The following is a 27,234-nucleotide window of genomic DNA, read 5'->3' as shown; positions in this document are numbered from 1 at the left end:
AAACAACAAAAAACCCTAACCCACCAACAACAAACAACACTAACACCCTAACAACAAACAACCCTAACCCCCTAACAACAAACACTAACCCCCAAAGAACAAACAACCCTAACCCCTCAAAACCAAAAACACTAACCCACTAACAACAAACAACCCTAAACCACTAACAACAAACAACCCTAACACCCTAACAACAAACAACACTAACCCCCTAACAACAAACAACCCTAAACCCCTAACATCAAACAACACTAACCCCCTAACAACACAAAACACTAACACCGTCACAACAAACAACACTAACACCCTAACAACAAAAACCTCTAAACCCCAACAAGAAACAACCCGAAACCCCTAACAACAAACACTAACCCCCTAACAACAAACAACACTAAACCCCTAACAAGAAACTACCCTAACCGCGTAACAACAAGCAACACTAACCCCGTAACAACAAACAGCCCTAACCCCCAAACAACTAACAACCCTAACCAACTAACAACAAACAATCCTAACCCCCGAACAACCAACAACACTAACCCCCTAACCACAATAAAGACTAACACCCTAACAAAATAAAACCACTAAACCCCAACAACAAACAACACTAACCCCTAACAACAAACAATCCTAACCAAACAACAAAAAACCCTAACCCACTATCAACAAACAACACTAACACCCTAACAACAAACAACCCTAACTCCCTAACAACAAACAACACTATCCCCCTAACAACAAACAACCCTAAACCCCTAGCATCAAAGAACACTAACACCCTAACAACAAACAACCCTAACCCCCTAACAACAAACACTAACCCCCAAACAACAAACAACCCTAACCCCCTAACCACAATAAAGACTAACACCCTAACAAAATAAAACCACTAAACCCCAACAACAAACAACACTAACCCCTAACAACAAACAATCCTAACCAAACAACAAAAAACCCTAACCCACTATCAACAAACAACACTTACACCCTAACAACAAACAACCCTAACCCCCTAACAACAAACAACACTAACACCCTAACAACAAACAACCCTAACTCCCTAACAACAAACAACACTTTCCCCCTAACAACAAACAACCCTAAACCCCTAGCATCAAAGAACACTAACACCCTAACAACAAACAACCCTAACCCCCTAACAACAAACACTAACCCCCAAACAACAAACAACCCTAACCCCTAAAAACCAAAAACACTAACCCACTAAAAACAAACAACCCTAAACCTCTAACAACAAACAACCCTAACACCCTAACAACAAACAACACTCACCCCCTAACAACAAACAACCCTAAACCCCTAACATCAAACAACACTAACCCCCTAACATCACAAAACACTAACACCCTAACAACAAACTACACTAACACCCTAACAACAAAAACCACTAAACCCCAACAAGAAACAACCCTAAACCCCTAAGAACAAACAGCACTAACCCCCTAACAACAAACAACCCTAACCAAACAACAAAGAACCCTAACCCACTAACAACAAACAACACTAACATCCTAACAACAAACAACCCTAACCCCCTAACAACAATCATTAACCCCCAAACAACAAACAACCCTAACCCCCTAACAACAAACAATCCTAACCCCCGAACAACCAACAACACTAACCCCCTAACCACAATAAGACTAACACCCTAAAAACAAAAACCACTAAACCCCAACAAGAAACAACCTTAAACCCCTAACAAGAAACAACACTAACCCCCTAACAACAAACAACACTAACACCCTAACAACAACCAACCCTAACCCCTAAGAACAAACAACACTAACGCCGTAAGAACAAACAACACTAACCCCCAGAAACGAACAATACTAACCCCCTAACAACACAAAACCTAACCCCTTATCAACAAACAACCCTACCCCACTAACAAAAAACAACCCTAACACCCTAACAACAAACAACACTAACCGCCTAACAACAAACAACCCTAAACCCCTAACATCAAAGAACACTAACACCCTAACAACAAACAACCCTAGCCCCCTAACAACAAACACTAACCCCCAAACAACAAACAACCCTAACCCCTAAAAACCAAAAACACTAACCCACTAACAACAAACAACCCTAACCCACTAACAACAAACAACCCTAACCCCCTAACAACAAAAAACCCTCAACGCCTAACATCAAACAACACTATCCCCCTAACAACACAAAACACTAACACCCTAACAACAAACAACACTAACACCCTAACAACAAAAACCACTAAACCCCAACAAGAAACAACCCTAAACCCCTAACAACAAACACTAACCCCCTAACAACAAACAACACTAAACCCCTAACAAGAAACTACCGTAACCCCGTAACAACAAACAACACTAACCCCGGAACAACAAACAACCCTAACCCCCATAAAACAAACAACCCTAACCCCCTAACAACAAACAATCCTAACCCCCGAACAACCAACAACACTAACCCCCTAACCACAATAAACACTAACACCCTAACAACAAAAACCACTAAACCCCAACAAGAAACAACCCTAAACCCGTAACAACAAACAACACTAACCCCCTAACAACAAACAACCCTAACCAAACAACAAACAACTCTAACCCACTAACAAAAAACAACACTAACACCCTAACAACAAACAACACTAACACCCTAACAACAAACAACAGTAACACCCTAACCAGAAACAACCCTAACCCCCTAACAACAAACAACACTAACCCGCTAACAACAAACAACCCTAAACCCCTAACATCAAAGAACACTAACACCCTAACAACAAACAACCCTAACGCCCTAACAACAAACACTAACCCCCAAACAACAAACAACCCTAACCCCTAAAAACCAAAAAGTCTAACCCACTAACAACAAACAACCCTAACCCACTAACAACAAACAACCCTAACACCCTAACAACAAACAACACTTACCCCCTAACAACAAACTACCGTAAACCCCTAACATCAAACAACACTAACCCCCTAACAACACAAAACACTAACACCCTAACAACAAACAACCCTAACCCCCTAACAACAAACAACACTAACCCCCTAACAACAAACAACCCTAAACCCCTAACATCAAACAACACTAACCCCCTAACAACACAAAACCCTAACACCCTAACAACAAACAACACTAACACCCTAACAACAAACAACACTAACTCCCTAACAACAAACAACCCTAAACCCCTAACAACAAACAACACTAACCCTCTAACAACAAACAACCCTAAACCCCTAACATCAAAGAACACTAACACCCTAACAAAAAACAACCCTAACCCCCTAACGACACACACTCACCTCCAAACAAACAACCCTAACCCCTAAAAACCAAAAACATTAACCCACTAACAACAAACAACCCTAATCCACTAACAACGAACAACCCTAACACCCTAACAACAAACAACCCTAAACCCCTAACATCAAACAACACTAACCGCCTAACAACAGAAACCACTAAACCCCAACAAGAAACAACCCTAAACCCCTAACAAAAAACACTAACCCCCTAACAACAAACAACACTGAACCCCTAACAAGAAAATACCCTAACCCCGTAACAACAAACAACACTAAACCGTAACAACAAACAACCCTAACCCCCAAACAACAAACAACCATAAACCCCAAACAACAAACAACCCTAACCCCTTAACAACAAACAATCCTAACCCCACGAACAACCAACAACACTAACCCCCTAACCACAATAAACACTAACACCCTAACAACAAAAACCACTAAACCCCAACAAGAAACAACCCTAAACCCCTAACAACAAACAACACTAACCCCCTAACAAAAAACAACCCTAACCCCCTAACAACAAACAACACTAACACCCTAACAACAAACAACCATAACCCCCTAACAACAAACAACACTAACACCCTAACAACAAACAACCCTAACCCCCTAACAACAAACAACACTAACCCCCTAACAACAAACAAACCTAAACCCCTAACATCAAAGAACACTAACACCCTAACAACAAACAACCCTAACCCCCTAACAACAAACACTAACCCCCAAACAACAAACAACCCTAACCCCTAAAAACAAAAACACTAACCCACTAACAACAAACAACCCTAACCCACTAACAAGAAACAACCCTAACACCCTAACAACAAACACTAACCCCCTAACAACAAACAACACTGAACCCCTAACAAGAAAATACCCTAACCCCGTAACAACAAACAACACTAAACCGTAACAACAAACAAACCTAACCCCCAAACAACAAACAACCCTAAACCCCAAACAACAAACAACCCTAACCCCTTAACAACAAACAATCCTAACCCCCCGAACAACCAACAACACTAACCCCCTAACCACAATGAACACTAACACCCTAACAACAAAAACCACTAAACCCCAACAAGAAACAACCCTAAACCCCTAACAACAAACAACACTAACCCCCTAACAAAAAACAACCCTAACCAAACAAAAAAAACCCTAACCCACCAACAACAAACAACACTAACACCTTAACAACAAACAACCCTAACTCCCTAACAACAAACAACACTAACACCCTGACAACAAACAACCCTAACCCCCTAACAACAAACAACACTAACCCCCTAACAACAAACAACCCTAAACCCCTAACATCAAACAACACTAACCCCCTCACAACACAAAACACTAACACCCTAACAAGAAACAACACTAACACCCTAACAACAAAAACCCCTAAACCCCAACAAGAAACAACCCTAAACCCCTAACAACAAACACTAACCCCCTAACAAAAAACAACACTAAACCCCGAACAAGAAACTACCCTAACCCCGTAACAACAAACAACACTAACCCCGTAACAAGAAACAACCCTAACCCCCTAACAACGAACAACACTAACCCCCTAACAACAAACAACACTAAAACCCTAACATCAAAGAACACTAACACCCTAACAACAAACAACCCTAACCCCCTAACAACAAACACTAACCCCCAAACAACAAACAACCCTAACCCCTAAAAACCAAAAACACTAACCCACTAACAACAAACAACCCTAAACCACTAACAACAAACAACCCTAACACCCTAACAACAAACAACACTAACCCCCTAACAACAAACAACCCTAAACCCCTAACATCAAACAACACTAACCCCCTAACAACACAAAACACTAACACCGTAACAACAAACAACACTAACACCCTAACAACAAAAACCACTAAACCCCAACAAGAAACAACCCTAAACCCCTAACAACAAACAACACTAACCACCTAACAACAAACAATCCTAACCAAACAAAAAACCCTAACCCACTAACAACAAACAACACTAACACCCTAACAACAAGCAACCCTAACCCCCTAACAACAAACAACACTAACACCCTAACAACAAACAACCCTAACCCCCTAACAACAAACAACCCTAAACCCCTAATATCAAAGAACACTAACACCCTAACAACAAAAAACCCTAACCCCCTAACAACAAACACTAACCCCCAAACAACAAACAACCCTAACCCCTAAAAACAAAAACACTAACCCACTAACAACAAACAACCCTAACCCACTAACAAGAAACAACCCTAACACCCTAACAACAAACACTAACCCCCTAACAACAAACAACACTGAACCCCTAACAAGAAAATACCCTAACCCCGTAACAACAAACAACACTAAACCGTAACAACAAACAAACCTAACCCCCAAACAACCAACAACCCTAAACCCCAAACAACAAACAACCCTAACCCCTTAACAACAAACAATCCTAACCCCCCGAACAACCAACAACACTAACCCCCTAACCACAATAAACACTAACACCCTAACAACAAAAACCACTAAACCCCAACAAGAAACAACCCTAAACCCCTAACAACAAACAACACTAACCCCCTAACAAAAAACAACCCTAACCAAACAACAAAAAACCCTAACCCACCAACAACAAACAACACTAACACCCTTACAACAAACAACCCTAACTCCCTAACAACAAACAACACAAACACCCTAACAACAAACAACCCTAACCCCCTAACAACAAACAACACTAACCCCCTAACAACAAACAACCCTAAACCCCTAACATCAAACAACACTAACCCCCTAACAACACAAAACACTAACACCCTAACAACAAACAACACTAATACCCTAACAACAAAAACCCCTAAACCCCAACAAGAAACAACCCAAAACCCCTAACAACAAACACTAACCCCCTATCAAAAAACAACACTAAACCCCTAACAAGAAACTACCCTAACCCCGTAACAACAAACAACACTAACCCCGTAACAAGAAACAACCCTAACCCCCTAACAACGAACAACACTAACCCCCTAACAACAAACAACCCTAAACCCCTAACATCAAAGAACACTAACACCCTAACAACAAACAACCCTAACCCCTAACAACAAACACTAACCCCCAAACAACAAACAACCCTTACCCCTAAAAACCAAAAACACTAACCCACTAAAAACAAACAACCCTAAACATCTAACAACAAACAACCCTAACACGCTAACAACAAACAACACTAACCCCCTAACAACAAACAACCCTAAACCCCTAACATCAAACAACACTAACCCCCTAACAACACAAAACACTAACACCCTAACAACAAACAACACTAACACCCTAACAACAAACAACCCTAACCCCTAACAACAAACAACACTAACCCCCTAACAACAAACAATCCTAAACACCTAACATCAAAGAACACTAACACCCTAACAACAAACAACCCTAACGCCCTAACAACAAACACTAACCCCCAAACAACAAACAACCCTAACCTCTAAAAACCAAAAAGTCTAACCCACTAACAACAAACAACCCTAACCCACTAACAACAAACAACCCTAACACCCTAACAACAAACAACACTTACCCCCTAACAACAAACTACCGTAAACCCCTAACATCAAACAACACTAACCCCCTAACAACACAAAACACTAACACCCTAACAACAAACAACACTAACACCCTAACAACAGAAACCACTAAACCCCAACAAGAAACAGCCCTAAACCCCTAAAAACAAACAACACTAACCCCCTAACAAAAAACAACCCTAACCAAACAACAAAAAACCCTAACCCACTAACAACAAACAACACTAACACCCTAACAACAAACAACCCTAACTCCCTAACAACAAACACTAACACCCTAACAACAAACAACCCTAAACCCCTAACAACAAACACTAACCCCTAACAAAAAACAACCCTAAACCCCGAACAAGAAACTACCCTAACCCCGTAACAACAAACAACACTAACCCCGTAACAAGAAACAACCCTAACCCCCTAACAACGAACAACACTGAACCCCTAACAAGAAAATACCCTAACCCCGTAACAACAAACAACACTACACCGTAACAACAAACAACCCTAACCCCCAAACAACAAACAACCCTAAACCCCAAACAACAAACAACCCTAAACCCTTAAGAACAAACAATGCTAACCCCCCGAACAACCAACAACAATAACCCCCTAACCACAATGAACACTAACACCCTAACAACAAACAACACTAACACCCTAACAGCAAAAACCACTAAACCCCAAAAAGAAACAACCCGAAACCCCTAACAACAAACACTAACCCCCTAACAACAAACAACACTAAACCCCTAACAAGAAACTACCCTAACCCCATAACAACAAACAACACTAACCCCGTAACAACAAACAGCCCTAACCCCCAAACAACTAACAACCCTAACCAACTAACAACAAACAATCCTAACCCCCGAACAACCAACAACACTAACCCCCTAACCACAATAAAGACTAACACCCTAACAAAATAAAACCACTAAACCCCAACAAGAAACAACCCTAAACCCCTAACAACAAACAACACTACCCCCTAACAACAAACAACACTAACCCCTAACAACAAACAATCCTAACCAAACAACAAAAAACCCTAACCCACTATCAACAAACAACACTAACACCATAACAACAAACAACCCTAACCCCCTAACAACAAACAACACTAACACCCTAACAACAAACAACCCTAACTCCCTAACAACAAACAACACTATCCCCCTAACAACAAACAACCCTAAACCCCTAGCATCAAAGAACACTAACACCCTAACAACAAACAACCCTAACCCCCTAACAACAAACACTAACCCCCAAACAACAAACAACCCTAACCCCTAAAAACCAAAAACACTAACCCACTAACAACAAACAACCCTAACCCACTAACAACAAACAACCCTAACACGCTAACAACAAACAACACTCACCCCCTAACAACAAACAACCCTAAACCCCTAACATCAAACAACACTAACCCCCTAACATCACAAAACACTAACACCCTAACAACAAACTACACTAACACCCTAACAACAAAAACCACTAAACCCCAACAAGAAACAACCCTAAACCCCTAAGAACAAACAGCACTAACCCCCTAACAACAAACAACCCTAACCAAACAACAAAAAACCCTAACCCACTAACAACAAACAACACTAACATCCTAACAACAAACAACCCTAACCCCCTAACAACAAACACTAACCCCCAAACAACAAACAACCCTAACCCCCTAACAACAAACAATCCTAACCCCCGAACAACCAACAACACTAACCCCCTAACCACAATAAAGACTAACACCCTAAAAACAAAAACCACTAAACCCCAACAAGAAACAACCCTAAACCCCTAACAAGAAACAACACTAACCCCCTAACAACAAACAACACTAACACCCTAACAACAACCAACCCTAACCCCTAAGAACAAACAACACTAACGCCGTAAGAACAAACAACACTAACCCCCAGAAACGAACAATACTAACCCCCTAACAACACAAAACCTAACCCCTTATCAACAAACAACCCTAACCCACTAACAACAAACAACCCTAACACCCTAACAACAAACAACACTAACCGCCTAACAACAAACAACCCTAAACCCCTAACATCAAAGAACACTAACACCCTAACAACAAACAACCCTAGCCCCCTAACAACAAACACTAACCCCCAAACAACAAACAACCCTAACCCCTAAAAACCAAAAACACTAACCCACTAACAACAAACAACCCTAACCCACTAACAACAAACAACCCTAACCCCCTAACAACAAACAACCCTAAACGCCTAACATCAAACAACACTATCCCCCTAACAACACAAAACACTAACACCCTAACAACAAACAACACTAACACCCTAACAACAAAAACCACTAAACCCCAACAAGAAACAACCCTAAACCCCTAACAACAAACACTAACCCCCTAACAACAAACAACACTAAACCCCTAACAAGAAACTACCGTAACCCCGTAACAACAAACAACACTAACCCCGGAACAACAAACAACCCTAACCCCCAAACAACAAACAACCCTAACCCCCTAACAACAAACAATCCTAACCCCCGAACAACCAACAACACTAACCCCCTAACCACAATAAACACTAACACCCTAACAACAAAAACCACTAAACCCCAACAAGAAACAACCCTGAACCCGTAACAACAAACAACACTAACCCCCTAACAACAAACAACCCTAACCAAACAACAAACAACTCTAACCCACTAACAAAAAACAACACTAACACCCTAACAACAAACAACCCTAACCCCCTAACAACAAACAACAGTAACACCCTAACCAGAAACAACCCTAACCCCCTAACAACAAACAACACTAACCCCCTAACAACAAACAACCCTAAACCCCTAACATCAAAGAACACTAACACCCTAACAACAAACAACCCTAACCCCCTAACAACAAACACTAACCCCCAAACAACAAACAACCCTAACCCCTGAAAACCAAAAACACTAACCCACTAAAAACAAACAACCCTAACCCACTAAAAACAAACAACACTAACCCCCAACAACATAAAACAATAACACCCTAACAACAAACAACACTAACACCCTAACAAAAAAAACCACTAAACCCTAACAAGAAACAACACTAAACCCCTAACAACAAACACTAACCCCCTAACAAAAAACAACACTAAACCCCTAACAAGAAACTACCCTAACCCCCTAACAACAAACAACACTAACCCCCTAACAACAAACAACCCTAAACCCCTAACATCAAAGAACACTAACACCCTAACAACAAACAACCCTAACCCCCTAACAACAAACCCTAACCCCCAAACAACAAACAACCCAAACCCCTAAAAATCAAAAACACTAACCCACTAACAACAAACAACCCTAAACCACTAACAGCAAACAACCCTAACACCCTAAGAACAAACAACCCTAACCCCCTAACAACAAACAACCCTAACCAAACAACAAAAAGCCCTAACTGACAAACAACAAACAACACTAACCCCCTAACAAGAAACAACAGTAACCCAATAACAGGAAACAACACTAACCCCCTAACAACAAACAACACTAACCCCCTAACAACAAACAATCCTAACCAAACAACAAAAAACCCTAACCCACTAACAAAAAACAACACTAACACCCTAACAACAAACAACCCTAAACCCCTAACATCAAAGAACACTAACACCCTAACAACAAACAACCCTAAACCCCTAACTACAAAAACTAACCCCCAAACAACAACCCTAACCCCTAAAAACAAAAACACTAACCCATTAACAACAAACAACCCTAACCCCTAACAACAAACAGCACTAACCCCCTAACAACAAACAACCCTAAACACCTAACATCAAAGAACACTAACACCCTAACAACAAACAACCCTAACGCCCTAACAACAAACACTAACCCCCAAACAACAAACAACCCTAACCCCTAAAAACCAAAAAGTCTAACCCACTAACAACAAACAACCCTAACCCACTAACAACAAACAACCCTACCACCCTAACAACAAACAACACTTACCCCCTAACAACAAACTACCGTAAACCCCTAACATCAAACAACACTAACCCCCTAACAACACAAAACACTAACACCCTAACAACAAACAACCCTAACCCCCTAACAACAAACAACACTAACCCCCTAACAACAAACAACCCTAAACCCCTAACATCAAACAACACTAACCCCCTAACAACACAAAACCCTAACACCCTAACAACAAACAACACTAACACCCTAACAACAAACAACACTAACTCCCTAACAACAAACAACCCTAAACCCCTAACAACAAACAACACTAACCCTCTAACAACAAACAACCCTAAACCCCTAACATCAAAGAACACTAACACCCTAACAAAAAACAACCCTAACCCCCTAACGACACACACTCACCTCCAAACAAACAACCCTAACCCCTAAAAACCAAAAACATTAACCCACTAACAACAAACAACCCTAATCCACTAACAACGAACAGCCCTAACACCCTAACAACAAACAACCCTAAACCCCTAACATCAAACAACACTAACCGCCTAACAACAGAAACCACTAAACCCCAACAAGAAACAACCCTAAACCCCTAACAACAAACACTAACCCCCTAACAACAAACAACACTGAACCCCTAACAAGAAAATACCCTAACCCCGTAACAACAAACAACACTAAACCGTAACAACAAACAACCCTAACCCCCAAACAACAAACAACCATAAACCCCAAACAACAAACAACCCTAACCCCTTAACAACAAACAATCCTAACCCCACGAACAACCAACAACACTAACCCCCTAACCACAATAAACACTAACACCCTAACAACAAAAACCACTAAACCCCAACAAGAAACAACCCTAAACCCCTAACAACAAACAACACTAACCCCCTAACAAAAAACAACCCTAACCCCCTAACAACAAACAACACTAACACCCTAACAACAAACAACCATAACCCCCTAACAACAAACAACACTAACACCCTAACAACAAACAACCCTAACCCCCTAACAACAAACAACACTAACCCCCTAACAACAAACGACCCTAAACCCCTAACATCAAAGAACACTAACACCCTAACAACAAACAACCCTAACCCCCTAACAACAAACACTAACCCCCAAACAACAAAAAACCCTAACCCCTAAAAACAAAAACACTAACCCACTAACAACAAACAACCCTAACCCACTAACAAGAAACAACCCTAACACCCTAACAACAAACACTAACCCCCTAACAACAAACAACACTGAACCCCTAACAAGAAAATACCCTAACCCCGTAACAACAAACAACACTAAACCGTAACAACAAACAAACCTAACCCCCAAACAACAAACAACCCTAAACCCCAAACAACAAACAACCCTAACCCCTTAACAACAAACAATCCTAACCCCCCGAACAACCAACAACACTAACCCCCTAACCACAATGAACACTAACACCCTAACAACAAAAACCACTAAACCCCAACAAGAAACAACCCTAAACCCCTAACAACAAACAACACTAACCCCCTAACAAAAAACAACCCTAACCAAACAAAAAAAACCCTAACCCACCAACAACAAACAACACTAACACCTTAACAACAAACAACCCTAACTCCCTAACAACAAACAACACTAACACCCTGACAACAAACAACCCTAACCCCCTAACAACAAACAACACTAACCCCCTAACAACAAACAACCCTAAACCCCTAACATCAAACAACACTAACCCCCTCACAACACAAAACACTAACACCCTAACAAGAAACAACACTAACACCCTAACAACAAAAACCCCTAAACCCCAACAAGAAACAACCCTAAACCCCTAACAACAAACACTAACCCCCTAACAAAAAACAACACTAAACCCCGAACAAGAAACTACCCTAACCCCGTAACAACAAACAACACTAACCCCGAAACAAGAAACAACCCTAACCCCCTAACAACGAACAACACTAACCCCCTAACAACAAACAACACTAAACCCCTAACATCAAAGAACACTAACACCCTAACAACAAACAACCCTAACCCCCTAGCAACAAACACTAACCCCCAAACAACAAACAACCCTAACCCCTAAAAACCAAAAACACTAACCCACTAACAACAAACAACCCTAAACCACTAACAACAAACAACCCTAACACCCTAACAACAAACAACACTAACCCCCTAACAACAAACAACCCTAAACCCCTAACATCAAACAACACTAACCCCCTAACAACACAAAACACTAACACCGTAACAACAAACAACACTAACACCCTAACAACAAAAACCACTAAACCCCAACAAGAAACAACCCTAAACCCCTAACAACAAACAACACTAACCACCTAACAACAAACAATCCTAACCAAACAACAAAAAACCCTAACCCACTAACAACAAACAACACTAACACCCTAACAACAAGCAACCCTAACCCCCTAACAACAAACAACACTAACACCCTAACAACAAACAACCCTAACCCCCTAACAACAAACAACCCTAAACCCCTAATATCAAAGAACACTAACACCCTAACAACAAAAAACCCTAACCCCCTAACAACAAACACTAACCCCCAAACAACAAACAACCCTAACCCCTAAAAACAAAAACACTAACCCACTAACAACAAACAACCCTAACCCACTAACAAGAAACAACCCTAACACCCTAACAACAAACACTAACCCCCTAACAACAAACAACACTGAACCCCTAACAAGAAAATACCCTAACCCCGTAACAACAAACAACACTAAACCGTAACAACAAACAAACCTAACCCCCAAACAACCAACAACCCTAAACCCCAAACAACAAACAACCCTAACCCCTTAACAACAAACAATCCTAACCCCCCGAACAACCAACAACACTAACCCCCTAACCACAATAAACACTAACACCCTAACAACAAAAACCACTAAACCCCAACAAGAAACAACCCTAAACCCCTAACAACAAACAACACTAACCCCCTAACAAAAAACAACCCTAACCAAACAACAAAAAACCCTAACCCACCAACAACAAACAACACTAACACCCTTACAACAAACAACCCTAACTCCCTAACAACAAACAACACAAACACCCTAACAACAAACAACCCTAACCCCCTAACAACAAACAACACTAACCCCCTAACAACAAACAACCCTAAACCCCTAACATCAAACAACACTAACCCCCTAACAACACAAAACACTAACACCCTAACAACAAACAACACTAATACCCTAACAACAAAAACCCCTAAACCCCAACAAGAAACAACCCAAAACCCCTAACAACAAACACTAACCCCCTATCAAAAAACAACACTAAACCCCTAACAAGAAACTACCCTAACCCCGTAACAACAAACAACACTAACCCCGTAACAAGAAACAACCCTAACCCCCTAACAACGAACAACACTAACCCCCTAACAACAAACAACCCTAAACCCCTAACATCAAAGAACACTAACACCCTAACAACAAACAACCCTAACCCCTAACAACAAACACTAACCCCCAAACAACAAACAACCCTAACCCCTAAAAACCAAAAACACTAACCCACTAAAAACAAACAACCCTAAACATCTAACAACAAACAACCCTAACACGCTAACAACAAACAACACTAACCCCCTAACAACAAACAACCCTAAACCCCTAACATCAAACAACACTAACCCCCTAACAACACAAAACACTAACACCCTAACAACAAACAACACTAACACCCTAACAACAAACAACCCTAACCCCTAACAACAAACAACACTAACCCCCTAACAACAAACAACCCTAAACACCTAACATCAAAGAACACTAACACCCTAACAACAAACAACCCTAACGCCCTAACAACAAACACTAACCCCCAAACAACAAACAACCCTAACCCCTAAAAACCAAAAAGTCTAACCCACTAACAACAAACAACCCTAACCCACTAACAACAAACAACCCTAACACCCTAACAACAAACAACACTTACCCCCTAACAACAAACTACCGTAAACCCCTAACATCAAACAACACTAACCCCCTAACAACACAAAACACTAACACCCTAACAACAAACAACACTAACACCCTAACAACAGAAACCACTAAACCCCAACAAGAAACAGCCCTAAACCCCTAAAAACAAACAACACTAACCCCCTAACAAAAAACAACCCTAACCAAACAACAAAAAACCCTAACCCACTAACAACAAACAACACTAACACCCTAACAACAAACAACCCTAACTCCCTAACAACAAACACTAACACCCTAACAACAAACAACCCTAAACCCCTAACAACAAACACTAACCCCTAACAAAAAACAACCCTAAACCCCGAACAAGAAACTACCCTAACCCCGTAACAACAAACAACACTAACCCCGTAACAAGAAACAACCCTAACCCCCTAACAACGAACAACACTGAACCCCTAACAAGAAAATACCCTAACCCCGTAACAACAAACAACACTACACCGTAACAACAAACAACCCTAACCCCCAAACAACAAACAACCCTAAACCCCAAACAACAAACAACCCTAAACCCTTAAGAACAAACAATGCTAACCCCCCGAACAACCAACAACAATAACCCCCTAACCACAATGAACACTAACACCCTAACAACAAACAACACTAACACCCTAACAGCAAAAACCACTAAACCCCAAAAAGAAACAACCCGAAACCCCTAACAACAAACACTAACCCCCTAACAACAAACAACACTAAACCCCTAACAAGAAACTACCCTAACCCCATAACAACAAACAACACTAACCCCGTAACAACAAACAGCCCTAACCCCCAAACAACTAACAACCCTAACCAACTAACAACAAACAATCCTAACCCCCGAACAACCAACAACACTAACCCCCTAACCACAATAAAGACTAACACCCTAACAAAATAAAACCACTAAACCCCAACAAGAAACAACCCTAAACCCCTAACAACAAACAACACTACCCCCTAACAACAAACAACACTAACCCCTAACAACAAACAATCCTAACCAAACAACAAAAAACCCTAACCCACTATCAACAAACAACACTAACACCATAACAACAAACAACCCTAACCCCCTAACAACAAACAACACTAACACCCTAACAACAAACAACCCTAACTCCCTAACAACAAACAACACTATCCCCCTAACAACAAACAACCCTAAACCCCTAGCATCAAAGAACACTAACACCCTAACAACAAACAACCCTAACCCCCTAACAACAAACACTAACCCCCAAACAACAAACAACCCTAACCCCTAAAAACCAAAAACACTAATCCACTAACAACAAACAACCCTAACCCACTAACAACAAACAACCCTAACACGCTAACAACAAACAACACTCACCCCCTAACAACAAACAACCCTAAACCCCTAACATCAAACAACACTAACCCCCTAACATCACAAAACACTAACACCCTAACAACAAACTACACTAACACCCTAACAACAAAAACCACTAAACCCCAACAAGAAACAACCCTAAACCCCTAAGAACAAACAGCACTAACCCCCTAACAACAAACAACCCTAACCAAACAACAAAAAACCCTAACCCACTAACAACAAACAACACTAACATCCTAACAACAAACAACCCTAACCCCCTAACAACAAACACTAACCCCCAAACAACAAACAACCCTAACCCCCTAACAACAAACAATCCTAACCCCCGAACAACCAACAACACTAACCCCCTAACCACAATAAAGACTAACACCCTAAAAACAAAAACCACTAAACCCCAACAAGAAACAACCCTAAACCCCTAACAAGAAACAACACTAACCCCCTAACAACAAACAACACTAACACCCTAACAACAACCAACCCTAACCCCTAAGAACATACAACACTAACGCCGTAAGAACAAACAACACTAACCCCCAGAAACGAACAATACTAACCCCCTAACAACACAAAACCTAACCCCTTATCAACAAACAACCCTAACCCACTAACAACAAACAACCCTAACACCCTAACAACAAACAACACTAACCGCCTAACAACAAACAACCCTAAACCCCTAACATCAAAGAACACTAACACCCTAACAACAAACAACCCTAGCCCCCTAACAACAAACACTAACCCCCAAACAACAAACAACCCTAACCCCTAAAAACCAAAAACACTAACCCACTAACAACAAACAACCCTAACCCACTAACAACAAACAACCCTAACCCCCTAACAACAAACAACCCTAAACGCCTAACATCAAACAACACTATCCCCCTAACAACACAAAACACTAACACCCTAACAACAAACAACACTAACACCCTAACAACAAAAGCCACTAAACCCCAACAAGAAACAACCCTAAACCCCTAACAACAAACACTAACCCCCTAACAACAAACAACACTAAACCCCTAACAAGAAACTACCGTAACCCCGTAACAACAAACAACACTAACCCCGGAACAACAAACAACCCTAACCCCCAAACAACAAACAACCCTAACCCCCTAACAACAAACAATCCTAACCCCCGAACAACCAACAACACTAACCCCTAACCACAATAAACACTAACACCCTAACAACAAAAACCACTAAACCCCAACAAGAAACAACCCTGAACCCGTAACAACAAACAACACTAACCCCCTAACAACAAACAACCCTAACCAAACAACAAACAACTCTAACCCACTAACAAAAAACAACACTAACACCCTAACAACAAACAACCCTAACCCCCTAACAACAAACAACAGTAACACCCTAACCAGAAACAACCCTAACCCCCTAACAACAAACAACACTAACCCCCTAACAACAAACAACCCTAAACCCCTAACATCAAAGAACACTAACACCCTAACAACAAACAACCCTAACCCCCTAACAACAAACACTAACCCCCAAACAACAAACAACCCTAACCCCTGAAAACCAAAAACACTAACCCACTAAAAACAAACAACCCTAACCCACTAAAAACAAACACTAACCCCCAACAACATAAAACAATAACACCCTAACAACAAACAACACTAACACCCTAACAAAAAAAACCACTAAACCCTAACAAGAAACAACACTAAACCCCTAACAACAAACACTAACCCCCTAACAAAAAACAACACTAAACCCCTAACAAGAAACTACCCTAACCCCCTAACAACAAACAACACTAACCCCCTAACAACAAACAACCCTAAACCCCTAACATCAAAGAACACTAACACCCTAACAACAAACAACCCTAACCCCCTAACAACAAACCCTAACCCCCAAACAACAAACAACCCAAACCCCTAAAAATCAAAAACACTAACCCACTAACAACAAACAACCCTAAACCACTAACAGCAAACAACCCTAACACCCTAAGAACAAACAACCCTAACCCCCTAACAACAAACAACCCTAACCAAACAACAAAAAGCCCTAACTGACTAACAACAAACAACACTAACCCCCTAACAAGAAACAACAGTAACCCAATAACAGGAAACAACACTAACCCCCTAACAACAAACAACACTAACCCCCTAACAACAAACAATCCTAACCAAACAACAAAAAACCCTAACCCACTAACAAAAAACAACACTAACACCCTAACAACAAACAACCCTAAACCCCTAACATCAAAGAACACTAACACCCTAACAACAAACAACCCTAAACCCCTAACTACAAAAACTAACCCCCAAACAACAACCCTAACCCCTAAAAACAAAAACACTAACCCATTAACAACAAACAACCCTAACCCACTAAAAAGAAACAACCCTAACACCCTAACAACAAACACTAACCCCCTAACAACAAACAACCCTAACACCTAAAAACCAAAAACACTAACCCACTAACAACAAACAACCCTAACCCACTAACAACAAACAACCCTAACACCCTAACAACAAACAACACTAACCCCCTAACAACAAACAACCCGTAACCCCTAACATCAAACAACACTAACCCCATAACGACACAAAACACTAACACCCTAACAACAAACAACACTAACACTCTAACAACAAAAACAACTAAACCCCAACAAGAAACAACCTGAAACCCCTAACAACAAACACTAACCCCCTAACAACAAACAACACTGAACCCCTAACAAGAAACTGCCCTAACCCCGTAACAACAAACAACACTAACCCATAACAACAAACAACCCTAACCCCCAAACAACAAACAACCCTAACCCCCAAACAACAAACAACCCTAACCCCTTAACAACAAACAATCCTAACCCCCCGAACAACCAAACAACACTAACCCCCTAACCAGAATAAACACTAACACCCTAACAACAAAAACCACTAAACCCCAACAAGAAACAACCCTAAACCCCTAACAACAAACAACACTAACCCCCTAACAAAAAACAACCCTAACCAAACAACAAAAAACCCTAACCCACTAACAACAAACAACACTAACACCCTAACAACAAACAACCCTAACTCCCTAACAACAAACAACACTAACACCCTAACAACAAACAACCCTAAACCCCTAACAACAAACACTAATCCCCTAACAAAAAACAACACTAAACCCCGAACAAGAAACTACCGTAACCCCTTAACAACAAACAACACTAACCCCGTAACAAGAAACAACCCCAACCCCCTAACAACGAACAACACTAACCCCTTAACAACAAACAACCCTAAACCCCTAACATCAAAGAACACTAACACCCTAACAACAAACAACCCTAACCCCCTAACAACAAACACTAACCCCCAAACAACAAACAACCCTAACCCCTAAAAACCAAAAAAACTAACCCACTAACAACAAACAACCCTAACCCACTAACAACAAACAACCCTAACACCCTAACAACAAACAACACTAACCCCCTAACAACAAACAACACTTACCCCCTAACATCAAACAACACTAACCCCCTAACAACACAAAACACTAACACCCTAACAACAAACAACACTAACACCCTAACAACAGAAACCACTAAACCCCAACAAGAAACAACCCTAAACCCCTAACAAAAAACACTAACCCCCTAACAACAAACAACACTGAACCCATAACAAGAAAATACCCTAACCCCGTAACAACAAACAACACTACACCGTAACAACAAACAACCCTAACCCCCAAACAACAAACAACCCTAAACCCCAAACAACAAACTACCCTAACCCCTTAAGAACAAACAATGCTAACCCCCCAAACAACCAACAACACTAACCCCCTAACCACAATGAACACTAACACCCTAACAACAAAAACCACTAAACCCCAACAAGAAATAACCCTAAACCCCTAACAACGAACAACACTAACCCCCTAACAAAAAACAACCCTAACCAAACAACAAAAAACCCTAACCCACCAACAACAAACAACACTAACACCTTAACAACAAACAACCCTAACTCCCTAACAACAAACAACACTAACACCCTGACAAAAAACAACCCTAAGACCCTAACAACAAACAACACTAACCCCCTAACAACAAACAACCCTAAACCCCTAACATCAAACAACACTAACCCCCTCACAACACAAAAGACTAACACCCTAACAAGAAACAACACTAACACCCTAACAACAAAAACCCCTAAACCCCAACAAGAAACAACCCTAAACCCCTAAAAACAAACACTAACCCCCTAACAAAAAACAACACTAAACCCCGAACAAGAAACTACCCTAACCCCGTAACAACAAACAACACTAACCCCGTAACAAGAAACAACCCTAACCCCCTAACAACGAACAACACTAACCCCCTAACAACAAACAACACTAAACCCCTAACATCAAAGAACACTAACACCCTAACAACAAACAACCCTAACCCCTAACAACAAACACTAACCCCCAAACAACAAACAACCCTAACCCCTAAAAACCAAAAACACTAACCCACTAACAACAAACAACCCTAAACCACTAACAACAAACAACCCTAACACCCTAACAACAAACAACACTAACCCCCTAACAACAAACAACCCTAAACCCCTAACATCAAACAACACTAACCCCCTAACAACACAAAACACTAACACCGTAACAACAAACAACACTAACACCCTAACAACAAAAACCACTAAACCCCAACAAGAAACATCCCTAAACCCCTAACAACAAACAACACTAACCACCTAACAACAAACAATCCTAACCAAACAACAAAAAACCCTAACCCACTAACAACAAACAACACTAACACCCTAACAACAAGCAACCCTAACCCCCTAACAACAAACAACACTAACACCCTAACAACAAACAACCCTAACCACCAAACAACAAACAACCCTAACCCCTGAAAACCAAAAACACTAACCCACTAACAACAAACAACCCTAACCCACTAAAAACAAACAACACTAACCCCCAACAACATAAAACAATAACACCCTAACAACAAACAACACTAACACCCTAACAAAAAAAACCACTAAACCCTAACAAGAAACAACACTAAACCCCTAACAACAAACACTAACCCCCTAACAAAAAACAACACTAAACCCCTAACAAGAAACTACCCTAACCCCCTAACAACAAACAACACTAACCCCCTAACAACAAACAACCCTAAACCCCTAACATCAAAGAACACTAACACCCTAACAACAAACAACCCTAACCCCCTAACAACAAACCCTAACCCCCAAACAACAAACAACCCAAACCCCTAAAAATCAAAAACACTAACCCACTAACAACAAACAACCCTAAACCACTAACAGCAAACAACCCTAACACCCTAAGAACAAACAACCCTAACCCCCTAACAACAAACAACCCTAACCAAACAACAAAAAGCCCTAACTGACTAACAACAAACAACACTAACCCCCTAACAAGAAACAACAGTAACCCAATAACAGGAAACAACACTAACCCCCTAACAACAAACAACACTAACCCCCTAACAACAAACAATCCTAACCAAACAACAAAAAACCCTAACCCACTAACAAAAAACAACACTAACACCCTAACAACAAACAACCCTAAACCCCTAACATCAAAGAACACTAACACCCTAACAACAAACAACCCTAAACCCCTAACTACAAAAACTAACCCCCAAACAACAAACAGCCCTAACCCCTAAAAACAAAAACACTAACCCATTAACAACAAACAACCCTAACCCACTAAAAAGAAACAACCCTAACACCCTAACAACAAACACTAACCCCCTAACAACAAACAACCCTAACCCCTAAAAACCAAAAACACTAACCCACTAACAACAAACAACCCTAACCCACTAACAACAAACAACCCTAACACCCTAACAACAAACAACACTAACCCCCTAACAACAAACAACCCGTAACCCCTAACATCAAACAACACTAACCCCATAACGACACAAAACACTAACACCCTAACAACAAACAACACTAACACTCTAACAACAAAAACAACTAAACCCCAACAAGAAACAACCTGAAACCCCTACCAACAAACACTAACCCCCTAACAACAAACAACACTGAACCCCTAACAAGAAACTGCCCTAACCCCGTAACAACAAACAACACTAACCCATAACAACAAACAACCCTAACCCCCAAACAACAAACAACCCTAACCCCCAAACAACAAACAACCCTAACCCCTTAACAACAAACAATCCTAACCCCCCGAACAACCAAACAACACTAACCCCCTAACCACAATAAACACTAACACCCTAACAACAAAAACCACTAAACCCCAACAAGAAACAACCCTAAACCCCTAACAACAAACAACACTAACCCCCTAACAAAAAACAACCCTAACCAAACAAAAAAAACCCTAACCCACTAACAACAAACAACACTAACACCCTAACAACAAACAACCCTAACTCCCTAACAACAAACAACACTAACACCCTAACAACAAACAACCCTAAACCCCTAACAACAAACACTAATCCCCTAACAAAAAACAACACTAAACCCCGAACAAGAAACTACCGTAACCCCTTAACAACAAACAACACTAACCCCGTAACAAGAAACAACCCCAACCCCCTAACAACGAACAACACTAACCCCTTAACAACAAACAACCCTAAACCCCTAACATCAAAGAACACTAACACCCTAACAACAAACAACCCTAACCCCCTAACAACAAACACTAACCCCCAAACAACAAACAACCCTAACCCCTAAAAACCAAAAAAACTAACCCACTAACAACAAAGAACCCTAACCCACTAACAACAAACAACCCTAACACCCTAACAACAAACAACACTAACCCCCTAACAACAAACAACACTTACCCCCTAACATCAAACAACACTAACCCCCTAACAACACAAAACACTAACACCCTAACAACAAACAACACTAACACCCTAACAACAGAAACCACTAAACCCCAACAAGAAACAACCCTAAACCCCTAACAAAAAACACTAACCCCCTAACAACAAACAACTCTGAACCCCTAACAAGAAAATACCCTAACCCCGTAACAACAAACAACACTACACCGTAACAACAAACAACCCTAACCCCCAAACAACAAACAACCCTAAACCCCAAACAACAAACTACCCTAACCCCTTAAGAACAAACAATGCTAACCCCCCAAACAACCAACAACACTAACCCCCTAACCACAATGAACACTAACACCCTAACAACAAAAACCACTAAACCCCAACAAGAAACAACCCTAAACCCCTAACAACGAACAACACTAACCCCCTAACAAAAAACAACCCAAACCAAACAACAAAAAACCCTAACCCACCAACAACAAACAACACTAACACCTTAACAACAAACAACCCTAACTCCCTAACAACAAACAACACTAACACCCTGACAAAAAACAACCCTAAGACCCTAACAACAAACAACACTAACCCCCTAACAACAAACAACCCTAAACCCCTAAAATCAAACAACACTAACCCCCTCACAACACAAAACACTAACACCCTAACAAGAAACAACACTAATACCCTAACAACAAAAACCCCTAAACCCCAACAAGAAACAACCCTAAACCCCTAACAACAAACACTAACCCCCTAACAAAAAACAACACTAAACCCCGAACAAGAAACTACCCTAACCCCGTAACAACAAACAACACTAACCCCGTAACAAGAAACAACCCTAACCCCTTAACAACGAACAACACTAACCCCCTAACAACAAACAACACTAAACCCCTAACATCAAAGAACACTAACACCATAACAACAAACAACCCTAACCCCTAACAACAAACACTAACCCCCAAACAACAAACAACCCTAACCCCTAAAAACCAAAAACACTAACCCACTAACAACAAACAACCCTAAACCACTAACAACAAACAACCCTAACACCCTAACAACAAACACCACTAACCCCCTAACAACAAACAACCCTAAACCCCTAACATCAAACAACACTAACCCCCTAACAACACAAAACACTAACACCGTAACAACAAACAACACTAACACCCTAACAACAAAAACCACTAAACCCCAACAAGAAACATCCCTAAACCCCTAACAACAAACAACACTAACCACCTAACAACAAACAATCCTAACCAAAAAACAAAAAACCCTAACCCACTAACAACAAACAACACTAACACCCTAACAACAAGCAACCCTAACCCCCTAACAACAAACAACACTAATACCCTAACAACAAACAACCCTAACCCCCTAACAACAAACAACACTAACCCCCTAACAACAAACAACCCTAAACCCCTAACATCAAAGAACACTAACACCCTAACAACAAACAACCCTAACCCCCTAACAACAAACACTAACCCCCAAACAACAAACAACCCTAACCCCTAAAAACAAAAACACTAACCCACTAACAACAAACAACCCTAACCCACTAACAAGAAACAACCCTAACACCCTAACAACAAACACTAACCCCCTAACAACAAACAACACTGAACCCCTAACAAGAAAATACCCTAACCCCGTAACAACAAACAACACTAAACCGTAACAACAAACAAACCTAACCCCCAAACAACAAACAACCCTAAACCCCAAACAACAAACAACCCTAACCCCTTAACAACAAACAATCCTAACCCCCCGAACAACCAACAACACTAACCCCCTAACCACAATAAACACTAACACCCTAACAACAAAAATCACTAAACCCCAGCAAGAAACAACCCTAAACCCCTAACAACAAACAACACTAACCACCTAACAACAAACAACCCTAACCCCCTAACTACAAACACTAACCCCCAAACAACAAACAACCCTAACCCCTAAAAACCAAAAACACTAACCCACTAACAACAAACAACCCTAACCCACTAACAACAAACAACCCTAACACCCTAACAACAAACAACACTAACCCCCTAACAACAAACAACCCATAACCCCTAACATCAAACAACACTAACCCCCTCACAACACAAAACACTAACACCCTAACAAGAAAGAACACTAACACCCTAACAACAAAAACCCCTAAACCCCAACAAGAAACAACCCTAACCCCCTAACAACGAACAACACTAACCGCCTAACAACAAACACTAAACCCCTAACATCAAAGAACACTAACACCCTAACAACAAACAACCCTAACCCCCTAACAACAAACACTAACCCCCAAACAACAAACAACCCTAACCCCTAAAAACCAAAAACACTAACCCACTAACACAAAAAACCCTAAACCACTAACAACAAACAACCCTAACACCCTAACAACAAACAACACTAACCCCCTAACAACAAACAACCCTAAACCCCTAAAATCAAACAACACTAACCCCCTAACAACACAAAACACTAACACCGTAACAACAAACAACACTAACACCCTAACAACAAAAACCACTAAACCCCAACAAGAAACAACCCTAAACCCCTAACAACAAACAACACTAACCACCTAACAACAAACAATCGTAACCAAACAACAAAAAACCCTAACCCACTAACAACAAACAACACTAACCCCCTAACAACAAACAACCCTAAACCCCTAACATCAAAGAACACTAACACCCTAACAACAAACAACCCTAAACCCCTAACAACAAACACTAACCCCCAAACAACAAACAACTCTAACCCCTAAAAACAAAAACTCTAACCCACTAACAACAAACAACCCTAACCCACTAACAAGAAACAACCCTAACACCCTAACAACAAACACTAACCCCCTAACAACAAACAACCCTAACCCCTAAAAACCAAAAACACTAACCCACTAACAACAAACAACCCTAAGCCACTAACAACAAACAACCCTAACACCCTAACAACAAACAACACTAACCCCCTAACAACAAACAACCCGTAACCCCTAACATCAAACAACACTAACCCCCTAACGACACAAAACACTAACACCCTAACAACAAACAACACTAACACTCTAACAACAAAAACAACTAAACCCCAACAAGAAACAACCTGAAACCCCTAACAACAAACACTAACCCCCTAACAACAAACAACACTGAACCCCTAACAAGAAACTACCCTAACCCCGTAACAACAAACAACACTAACCCATAACAACAAACAACCCTAACCCCCAAACAACAAACAACCCTAACCCCCAAACAACAAACAACCCTAACCCCTTAACAACAAACAATCCTAACCCCCCGAACAACCAAACAACACTAACCCCCTAACCACAATAAACACTAACACCCTAACAACAAAAACCACTAAACCCCAACAAGAAACAACCCTAAACCCCTAACAACAAACAACACTAACCCCCTAACAAAAAACAACCCTAACCAAACAACAAAAAACCCTAACCCACCAACAACAAACAACACTAACACCCTAACAACAAACAACCCTAACTCCCTAACAACAAACAACACAAACACCCTAACAACAAGCAACCCTAACCCCCTAACAACAAACAACACTAACACCCTAACAACAAACAACCCTAACCCCCAAACAACAAACAACCCTAACCCCTGAAAACCAAAAACACTAACCCACTAACAACAAACAACCCTAACCCACTAAAAACAAACAACACTAACCCCCAACAACATAAAACAATAACACCCTAACAACAAACAACACTAACACCCTAACAAAAAAAACCACTAAACCCTAACAAGAAACAACACTAAACCCCTAACAACAAACACTAACCCCCTAACAAAAAACAACACTAAACCCCTAACAAGAAACTACCCTAACCCCCTAACAACAAACAACATTAACCCCCTAACAACAAACAACCCTAAACCCCT

The sequence above is a fragment of the Elephas maximus genome, chromosome 19 (genome assembly GCF_024166365.1).
Source record: "Elephas maximus indicus isolate mEleMax1 chromosome 19, mEleMax1 primary haplotype, whole genome shotgun sequence".
NCBI classification, from domain to species: domain Eukaryota; kingdom Metazoa; phylum Chordata; class Mammalia; order Proboscidea; family Elephantidae; genus Elephas; species Elephas maximus.
Note: the sequence above shows the minus strand (reverse complement) of the source record.